This window comes from Arachis hypogaea, chromosome 18 (genome assembly GCF_003086295.3).
Source record: "Arachis hypogaea cultivar Tifrunner chromosome 18, arahy.Tifrunner.gnm2.J5K5, whole genome shotgun sequence".
NCBI lineage: Eukaryota > Viridiplantae > Streptophyta > Magnoliopsida > Fabales > Fabaceae > Arachis > Arachis hypogaea.
Window position 1 is genome coordinate 128,242,925 of NC_092053.1, and position 10,965 is coordinate 128,253,889.

The 10,965-nt window shown below is 34.5% G+C and overlaps 1 pseudogene; it reads right to left on the bottom strand.

Annotated features, from left to right (window-relative positions):
• Positions 1-3,051: 3,051 nt before the first annotated feature.
• Positions 3,052-10,901, bottom strand: LOC112771122 (transcriptional corepressor LEUNIG-like; annotated as a pseudogene).
• Between the last annotated feature and the right edge of the window lie 64 nt (positions 10,902-10,965).

Sequence of the window (10,965 nt, forward strand, 5' to 3'; positions counted from 1 at the left end):
GTAGTTGGGTAAATAAACTTTTAAATGGACATCCTATTCGTTGCTACCAGTAATTTAGGATGAAAAAGCTTGTGTTCCTTCATCTCTGTGATGTTTTACAAAGTACTTACAATCGGAAGACAACAAAAGGGATTGAAATTCATGAACAAGTAGGTATATTTTTATATATCATTGGACAATCAGGTTCAATACGTAATGCAGAAGAGAGATTCCAACATTCAGGGGAAACTATTTCTAGACAATTTCATTGTGTATTGGATGCTGTTTGCAAGCTTGCTCAACATATTATTCAACCAACTGATCCACAATTCACAGATACTCCAATGGAAATTAAAAATGATGAAAGATATTATCTATATTTTAAAAATTGCATTGGTGCAATAGATGGAACTCATATACCTGTTGTTGTTCCTGCCGATAAGAAAATTCACATTGGTAGAAAGGGGATTACAACTACAAATGTGATGGCAGTATGTGATTTTAACATGTGTTTCACATTTGTATGGGCAGGTTGGGAGGGATCTGCACACGATATTAAAATTTTCAATCAAGCTGTGCGTAGACAAAGTCTTCATTTCCCTCTTCCTCCTAAAGGTTAGCATATGAGACTGATATTATTTATATTAGATTAAACTCTTTATTTTTATTAACTAATTTTGTGGTGCACTAAATTTTTGCTAGATAAGTACTACTTGGTAAAGGTCATAGATACCATCTTTCACATTTTAGATTAGGTCCCAGAGCAAGAGGAAGAAATGAAGTATTCAACTATTATCATTCTAGCCTTAGATGTACAATTGAACGCTCATTTGGATGTTGTAAGGTAAGATGAAAAATCTTAGGTGCCATGCCATCGTTTTTCTTAGACACACAAGTTAGAATTATTGGTGCTTGTATGGCTTTACACAATTTTATTCGACGGAATGACACAAGCGATGAACAATTTGAAGAATTCTTTGAAAATTTTAATCTTATGGGTGAAGGTGAAGGTGAAGTAGAAGAACCAGTTTCTAATGATATTACGTGGGAAGAACCGAATGCTGAAAGTGCTAGAAAAATGGAACTAATTAGAGAACAAATAAAGAATTAATTGCCTGATCGATTGTAATCTTAGTGATTTGGTTATGTAAAATCAACATTCAATAATGGAAAGTATTTGTTATCATCGTTATTTTAATATCCATTCTCTTATGTTAAAAAAATTGTATTTTTTGAGTTATTTATCCAAACGCTACAACTTTAAAATAAGCACTTCTATAGTTAAAAATTCAAATACAAAATAACTTATTTATAAGCTACTATTAATAAAAGTTCTTATACTTTAAGATCTTTTTCCAAAAGAACTTATTTAAGTTATTTACCCAAATTGGGCCTAAATAAGGTGCAGTTGATCCGTGCTTGTTTTGAAACGAGTTTGTTTGTATATCGTCGTCATTAAGTAATTTTGGTTCATTCGAAATTTAATTTTTGGTTCATTTATGAGTGAATTAAGGTGCATTTGGTCTCGTTGTTCTGCATAATTCAAAACACATAATGTTGCAAAATCACCAAGGAGAGGAGGAGGAAAAGAAAAAAAAATAGCAACAATAGCAGCAACAAAAGAATGACGATGAGAAGAAAATACGCGAAGAAGAAGGAACGCGAGGAGGAGGAGGAACGCAAAAAAGAAGAAGACGACGACGACGATAACGTAAAGCTCCGCGCATATAATCACACTCTTTTAATGAGAGTGGTTTTTATTGGTGTTGAGTCTACTTGATTGAACTTGGATGGCAATAATGCTCGGATGTATAGTAGATTTGGATCAAATTGTGTCAAAACCTACTTATGCTGACATGGCATAATATCAGAAAGAATAATACTACACATCCAAATTTTTTTGTTAATTAAGTCCAAGTAAGTTGGTCTAACATAACAAAAATTAATTATAGCTAACATTATTTCAAGTCTTATTATTTAACTTAGTTCATAAAAAGATTTAAATATGTAGCATTACTCTATTAGAAAGTTTGAAGATTAATAATGCATTAGAACACTACCTTCAACTTTGTTTTAATATATCATAAATAGATGATAGTGAATTTTAACGGAATGAATTACATTACGAATCCAAGATTTTTATTCATCATATAACACTTGTAGAATGATTAAGAGCAAAATTAAAAAATAAATTAAATAATTATATGTCATTGAAAAATTAAAATTTATTTAAAAGTTAAAAATAAAGTTTAATTAATTAAATGTAAAAAAATGCAATATATTAGACACAAATGAATAATTTATACCTTATTATATATGTATCATACTATTTTTTTTCTTTTTTAAAAATTTATATACTAACCATTTTATAAGTATGAATAAAAATTTTAAATTCGTAATACAATTCATTCAGTAAAAATTTACTATCATATTATTTAATTTAGAAGTTTTTCTAAAAGTAATGTATCATTTTTATCCTCAATATTTTTATCCTATTTAAATCACTAATGTTTTAAAATCATCTTAATTTTGTCTCACCGTCAATTCTATTAATAAATCATTAACAACAGAACAACGTTGAAACGATTTAAATGGTAGAAACAACTTTGAAACTTACCCCAAATATTTTGAAACAAAAACAATACTTTACTCTTTATAATATCATTCTACACATTTTTTATTATATATTTATATAAATTTATAAAATAAAATAAAAAGTAAAACTATTAGAATAAAAGTGACAATGTCCATTTTTTAATACTAAAATAAAACATTTAAAAACTTCTACTAATAATTTTAATATGTGCTTTTAAAATATATGTTAATTAAATTCTACTGATATTTAGATTAAATCCTAATTTAAAACATCCTATTTTTATCTCATGCATTTTATTTCGTTCTATTTTAAATTAATTTTTTTTCCCTTCCAAAACTTCCATTAGGAAAATAAAAAATTGATAGTTTTATGCCCCAAGGACATGAATTGTATGAGGCTTCAACAAAATTTTCTTAATTTCCTAGCTGCATTGACACTATAACACTAACATTAGGAAAATAAAAAGAAGCCAAAAAGGTACAGAAGACGATAACTAGTCCATGTTACAATAGTACAAGTCTCCAAAGGAAAATACCTAATAACGAAACAGATACAACAGGGAAGACAAACAATATTACAAAGGTTAGTTTTGCTAAAAAGTACAAAGAGAAATAAACTAAAACGTGTAAACCTACTGTGTTACAGGTCACTTCCAGAGCTTGATGAACTTGTCATGACTCGCCGAAGCAACCAAACCATTTACAGTCGAACCGGCGAGGGAGGCGATGAGACCTTCGTGAGCTGTCAGAGTCATCGTCTTGTTCTCCGTCATGTTCCACAGCTCCAATGACTGCAGTCAAAGTTCATAAAGGGTAAAGAACTCGAAACTACATCGGTTGTTTGCTTTTGCATTTTCAGTATTTTCTATTTTCAGAATTTTGATTAAAGAAAAAAGAAGAAATAGTAAAAAACGATAAAATTCTGTTGTCTGTTTTCTCTTTTTCATTCACAAAATTGTGGAAATAAAAATTACTGAAAATAAAAATTACTGAAAATGAAAACACAAAACCAAACACAACCTAAATTTTTAAGTAGAGTTTGCTCCAAAAGAAAAGGCCTAATGCTAACTTTTTTCCCCAAAATTACCCTTCTATTAAAGGGTAATTATGTCAATAAAATACATCACGAGAGGATAGTTTTGGAAGAAAAGTTAGAAGGCAGCTTTATTTTTGTTTTTGGCACCATTTGACAGGGCAAATTGCATTCCCCCCCCCCCCCCCTCCAATTTTGAAAGCATCTATGATCAATGATTTAGATTTTTCAATCATCATTTTTGGGGTAAGAAGGGCAATGGTTCAGTGCAACCCTTTCTTACCAAGCATGATTCTCGAACAAACCTCGGCTTTTGTTAATTGTGTATGGAAAGATCACCACAGCTAAATTCACCACTATCAAAGGGAAAGAAATTGGACAAGGAAACATATAAGGAAAGTAGACTTGCCTGGTAACAGCCAATGACGAGCAACGACGGATAAGACGGGTGAAAGACACATGATTGAAACTTACTGCCATTACTGCTAAGATCATGAACACATTCCCCTTCACTCCCGGTTCCTAGAGTCCAAACCCGGACCGAGTCCTCACTCACGGATGCCAGCAACTCCCCGGAAGGGTCCCAACACACGGAATGTATCGGCTTCGTGTGGCCCTACAATCACAGCACAACATGCCAACAAAGGAACGTTAGTCCCAATATTTGTTTCCCAACTAGAAACAACTATAGACTTCAAAAAATTCTTCTGCTATTTCCAAGGCTTGAACCCAAAACTTGTTAGTTAAGTTAGAAACAACAACTAATTCTATTATTATTACTTTTACACAAATTTAATAAATAAAACAGTAAATAAATAGGCACATACACTAGTAATACTAATTATAATAAACATGAAATCGAACCTTTAATGAATTTCGGCATCCTTGTGTCTCCACATCAAGTATAGAAACAACATTCTCTGCAGCTGCAGCCAGGTACCTCCCTAGACGTGGTTGAAATCTCATCTGGGCGGTGCCACCCTGATCAATCGATGAGAGAATTGCCAATTAACACATTAAAGTGAATACATCATCACTTTAATAAATGACAAAACTAAACAGTGATTAAAAAGAAAAGTAAATAAAGGTAGCCTACTGCTATATGCTTCATAGAAAAAAAAAAAAAAGGATAACTGAGGACTAGGATTCTACCTTGAAGACTCTTGCACAACTTCCATTATTTATGCTCCAATATCGTATCTCGCCGTCACCATCACAAGAGCAGATAAGATCCTCTTTATTTGGATGGAAATCTAGGGACATTACAGATGCTGAATGTCCTGTAAAGGTGCGAAGCGAATAACCAGGCTGCATGGTAATTTTATTTATACATTCAGTTAAAACAGAATACCAACTAGGTAAAAACACAATGAGTCGAATCCAGAAAAAAACAAAGAAACAGACAATCTACACAGAATGACTGGATCATATTTTTCCAAACCATATATAAATAAAAACCTTAGATAATGTCCAGCAGATAGAAAATTATCCATATAATATCATTGACCTCTAATTAATTAAAATTCAAGGTAGAATGCAAGCTCCATGTATATATATAGTAAAGCATATCTAGGAACTCCTATATCAAGAAACAAAGCTGGAAAACATAACCGTATCTTGAAGCATAATATATTTAAAATGTAAAGCTCCAAAAGCTAAGAGTTGTTTCAAATTTATTCTCCTCGTTTATAATTTATACTTGCAAACAAAAGAAACATAATGATAAGTTTTATCATCTCAGTTTGTCAGTACTTAGCAATTTATCTTTGTGATAAAAAAAACTCCAAACCCTTTTTAATCTCAGAAACAACTTTCGACAACATTTTGGTGTGCAACATTTTTCAGCACAGAAAATAATTAAACCCTTCAGAATCCATAGAAACAATTTCGCACAAAATGGCATATATTAGAGTCAAGAGAGAGAATCAACTAACATTATCAATGTCCCAAACCCTGACAGTTTTGTCAAATGAAGATGTTGCTAAACGAGGCATGCTTGGACTAAAACGAACATCGGTGATCATAGACGAATGCTCTTCAAGAACAGCCTTCTGCTTCAAGGTATCCGTGTGCCATAAAACAGCCTGCACAGAAAAATAATTGGGAGGAAAGTGTTAAATTTTTCCATATCTAAACAGTGTAAACTAAACATAGTTCATGATTTTGTTTTCCAACTTCCTTTTTAGCAGAAAAAATTAACAAGCTGGCAACTAATCTAAGATGTTAGTTAACAGAGAGAATAATGATTTACAACTAACCTTCTTGTCGTGCCCACCGCTTGCAAGTAATTTCCCATCAGATGAAAAATGACAACATACAACTTTGCTTGTGCTAGCACGTACAGAATTTACATCAGAAAATGTGAAGCCTGAAAATTAAATGAATTTCATGAACTTAGCTTCTAAAATTTGAGTCAGAACCTCTTAAGAAGTCAAGGAATTGAAGAGCAATATTGCAGATCTACATATAAGATAAGGTGCACAGGTTATTAAGTTATCCTTAATTGATGTGTCAGATTGGTAATCTTGTACATCATAATTTATTATTAACTTAATGAATTATTTATTAAAATAAAAGAATGGAAACTTTTGCAACAGTGTAATAGAAAATTAGACTTTAGACTTTCACTGACACGTGATAAATTCTCTTGAAAGGATGATATTCTCCTATAAACAATTAAAACTGGTGTTTACTGCACCTTTGCTTACATCCATACAACGACCGACCGTATCTCTAGGATCCGTATCATCATGAGATAAAAAAGACTCAACATTTTCATCAAGAGATCCGTCCTCCACAAAGCGATCCACATCAGCCTACAATTCAAGATTGTTATCATCGTGCGGGCAAAATGGAAAGCTAATGAGTCATAATGCAAGGAACTTTTCATTCCTTCCATCAGTTACATTGCAAAGAAGAGCCACTCACCAATTGGTTTGAAGGTGATGTAAGAGTCCCGGTGCCGTCAGTGCTGAACATCATTAATGGCTTTGAAGAAGTAGTACCAGTCATAGACGGCATATCTACGGGTGTATGAGTCGAGGGAGTCGAGGGTGCCGAACTTGGTGATGGACCTGTTGTATTAGCAGTTCCTGTACTATTGGCAGGACCTGAAGAAGATACAGGCTGCTTTCTCTTTCTCCCAATCTGGTTTTTCGAGGCCTTAGAGGCATTCACAAAATCATGTTAGGAACCGATTTCATTCATAATAAAACAAAGAGTCTGCCAACTTCATGGACAATTTAAAAGCATGTAACTAACAACAGTTTTAGGCAACAATCAAGCATTGCTTGGATACGCATGCATATTGGCAACTATAAAAGGACTGACCTGATCATTGCCTCTAAATGAGTTCGACATGCTACCGTCCGCAGTAACACTGCCACCACCTCCCCCTACTTTATCTTGCTGATGCATGTTATGGCTTGAAGTCTGAGATTGCTGATTTGAGAGAGCATGCTGTTGAAGTTGCTGCAGCTGTGGATTGCTGTTTGGCTGTTGCTGATGTTGCTGCTGCATTTGAGCCAATTTCAACTGTGCACAGAAAAACTCAGAATACTCGAGTCACACAGCTTAAGGTAAATCTAAGAAATGATAAACTTAACAGTTTAACAAATTAGGTAAGAACTGCATTAAAGGTGGAAAGATAGTTTAGAGAACTAGAACCTTCATTAGCATATCTGTATCTCCACGAGGAAAAGGAGGGCCACCACCTTGAAGTGGAGATCCAACATTTGGCACTACATCAACAGGATTTGAAAGACCATCCTTGTTTAGGCTCATACTCCTATTGTTCAACAGCATTCTGAGTCTTCTATTGTCATCACTGGCAGATGGAGATGCCAAGCCTTGCTGCGCAAGCATTATCTGTTGCTGATGCTGTGGTGTCAACATTTGAAGTTGATGAAACGGCTGAGGAGCCTGCATGAAAGGCTTTTGTTGCTGGAGTAGACCAGAGCGGAGTTGCTCCAAACCCTTATTAAGGAAATGATTGGAAAACTTTACAAATTAGTTACTCAACAATTAATGGTTGCAAGAGAATTCATAGAAGTGGCCACCATTTTATGCAGATGATAGAGTTTAGCTGTGAATGGTTAATAGACACAAAAAGAAGAGGGCAACTTTAATAATGATGGTATAAGGTTAGGGTAGTAACCATAGATTTATACCCTATAAGTGTTGATATAAGGTTAGGTGGGTACATTATCTCATGTTTGGCAAATAATACTACAGCACACCACAATTCTGAAGGTTGCATGATATGATATCATGTTAAAGGAAGAAAAACAATATCCACAAGAAGAAGTAACATTCAGCAAAACAATAATAACAATAAACTAAATACAAAAAGATTACTCACTGTGAGTGGCCATCCCTTCAAAGTCAAATTGTTACTACCTTGATTTGGTCCTGAGAGAAGAAAATAATTCTTTTACATCATTTTCTTTATGCAAGGATAGTGAAAAGACTGATGCATGATTGGATGGACTAGATGGAAATCACATCAACTAGAGAATGGAAGAATACAGGAATTCCCATCAATGATCCTTCAGCACCCGCAGCTCTAGGGTTCAGTACAGGATTAATCTCACTCTTTATATCCTGATTTCAAGTAGTTAGTCAGGGAAAAACAGATAAGGAAAAAGTAGTAATAATAACAACAAGTAATGAGATCACTCAATGAACAAGGACATACTGGAGTAGACCCTGCTAATTGCTGACTACGAGCTTGAACTTGTGGAGGCATGCCAGCCGCAGTAGCACCATGCAAAACTTGCCTGCAATCGAGCAATTTGGCGCCAACAAAGTCAACACTTGTAGCTATACAAAATGCCAGATACCAAGAGACTTAAACACCAAATAACTCTCCCTTCATAATGAGCACAGGACTGACTTTAAATAAGCAATAAAATCACAGTTTATAAACAAAAATAATAACATTAATAATCACCCTGAAGGCTGGCCAGTAGCAGCAGCTGACTTCAAAATTGAGGCATGATTAGGATCCAAAATTTGACCCATGTTCTCACCACCAAATCTTTGCTGTACAAAATACCAAAAGAAAGAAATGAATATATGGCTCATAAGTTTATAGAACAGCAGATGCATCATCTATAGTCAGATGTTGAGAACATCAACTACCTTCATTGCTGCTTCATCCAAAGAATCTCTCTTTAGCCTCTCCTCATACATCTTTGTTGCTAGTGCATTGGCAGTTCCCTGGTTCCAACTAACCCATTCGTATTGCCGTTTATGAGATTAGCCCTGTCCTACCTTGCTGTTGTTGTGGCGGTGGTTGCTGCTGCTGCTGCGGTTGTGGCTGAGGTGGCTGCTGTTGTTGTGGTTGCTGCGGCTGCTGCTGCTGTTGTTGTTGTTGCTGCTGCTGCTGCTGCTGTTGCTGCTGCTGCTGCTGCTGCTGGACATGCCGCTGCAATAGGAGCTGCTGCATCTGCATGTGTTGCTGTTGCTGCTGCTGTTGTTGATGCTGCGACTGCTGCGGTTGCGGCTGCTGTGGTTGCTGCTGCTGTTGCTCCCTGGCCTTCATTAGTTGTGTCTGAAAATGGAGTTCCATAAAGTGTAACTTCAACTGATCCTCAAATTTATCATTTAAACTAGTTATAGATACCTAAACTAGTTTCCCAAAGTGAAGTTTCGCTTAGGTTCTTATTACTTGAATAAAAACAATATAGCCTATAGTGTTTATAGTTTAATAAAGCAGTCTTATGTTTGCTCTTCTACCTGTTTAGCAGCAACTAAGTAACTACCACTCACAAACTTGAGACCCGAAAATTGACCGTGCAACATTGGAAAAAAGATGTGTAGATAAAGGAAATGTAAGTACTCATCACATGGAGAAATAACCTTAAGCAAGCCAAGAAGTGAATTTATAAGAGGTTAACCCACTCATAGCTCAAAAGGAGCATGAGTACCCTATGAATCAACTTCTAAAATTTTTTTGGCTCACAAGGTTTGTTCTAAATCAGCATTCAAGGTTGCATTCTCACCAAGTCTACATCCAGAATACTGTTTTCTTACGAAGTTGATGGCAACAAAACCACTCATAATTGCATTACGCATAAAGTACAATGAACTCACAGGCTCAAACAAGACTTAAATATTGAATCATACTGCTGGTCACAACAACCTAAAAGTAAAGATTAAACATTCTTAAGAATATTATTTAGCAGGAGTTTATTCTAAAGAAATATCTAATTAAAGCTATAGTAAAGAGAAAAAAAAAGCATGGAACAGCTAACCAAATCAACTAGTTAAGAGACGAAAATGGGTTAGCTAGAAGAATAAAATTATACTAAATGGATATTATAATTCTATGAAAAATGAAGGAATAACTCTTAATGACATGAAAAATAGGCCAAATTTTTCAAAAACCAACCTCAATATAAGAGGCTGCAACCTCGAGTGCTTCTCATTAGTCCTCGCAATAAAAATGTCCCAGAAAACCGACCACCACTCGAACAGAAAACCTCCCGGGGCATCAATAGCTTGCAGTCCCATATTGCCATCCAAGAACAGAAAAAATAAAAAATAAATAAAAAAATCAATGAAATGGACAAAAATAAAACACTAGAAAAAAAAATGCCAAAGTAAAATCCAGCTTCTTCTGAAAGTTTCGAAATTTTTTAAGGTAACTCACCAACAGGGTCAGAGGAAACTTTCCCCTCAGCTTGAAAAGCCTGAGCAGAAGCCTTCAAATCCCTCTTTACCAGGTAATCATGGATATATACATCTAACCTGAAAATCTCACAGTGCAATAACATGGTTTCTTGCATCACCCTCCAAGTGAAATATGAGAAATAAAGTTTGCAACTTTATATTGACCAAAATCACATAACAATAACAGATACCAGAACCTACTTAATGAACAAATACACCATAATCAAAGTTAAGCACCCCTAAAAGTTCACAAATTTTCCATGCAAACCCCTCAAACTTGCATAGAACTACAAGATATAAGATACCCAAATGAAAATTTCCTTTACTTTGTGACAAACAAAGTACTAAACAAGTACTACAAAATAAAACCACAAATCAAAGTACCAAGAAGCTAAATTAACAAAGAATTAAGCTTGAAAAAGACCTATGGTGCAAAAGATTATGAAAGATAATAATATTGGAACTTACATCTTATCAGCTTCCCAGTTAGTTTGAGACATGATGGTAGTTGCTAAACCCAAAAGGTTACTACCCAATGGATATGAAGGGTACCAAAAGGAATGAACTTTTGTGTGTGTTTGATTTCAAAGATGTTAAAGCTTTGAATTTTGTAGCTGAAGCTGCCAAAGAAGCATTGAAAAGAGAAATGGAAGAAATAGAAGTGGAAATGGGTAGAGAAGTGA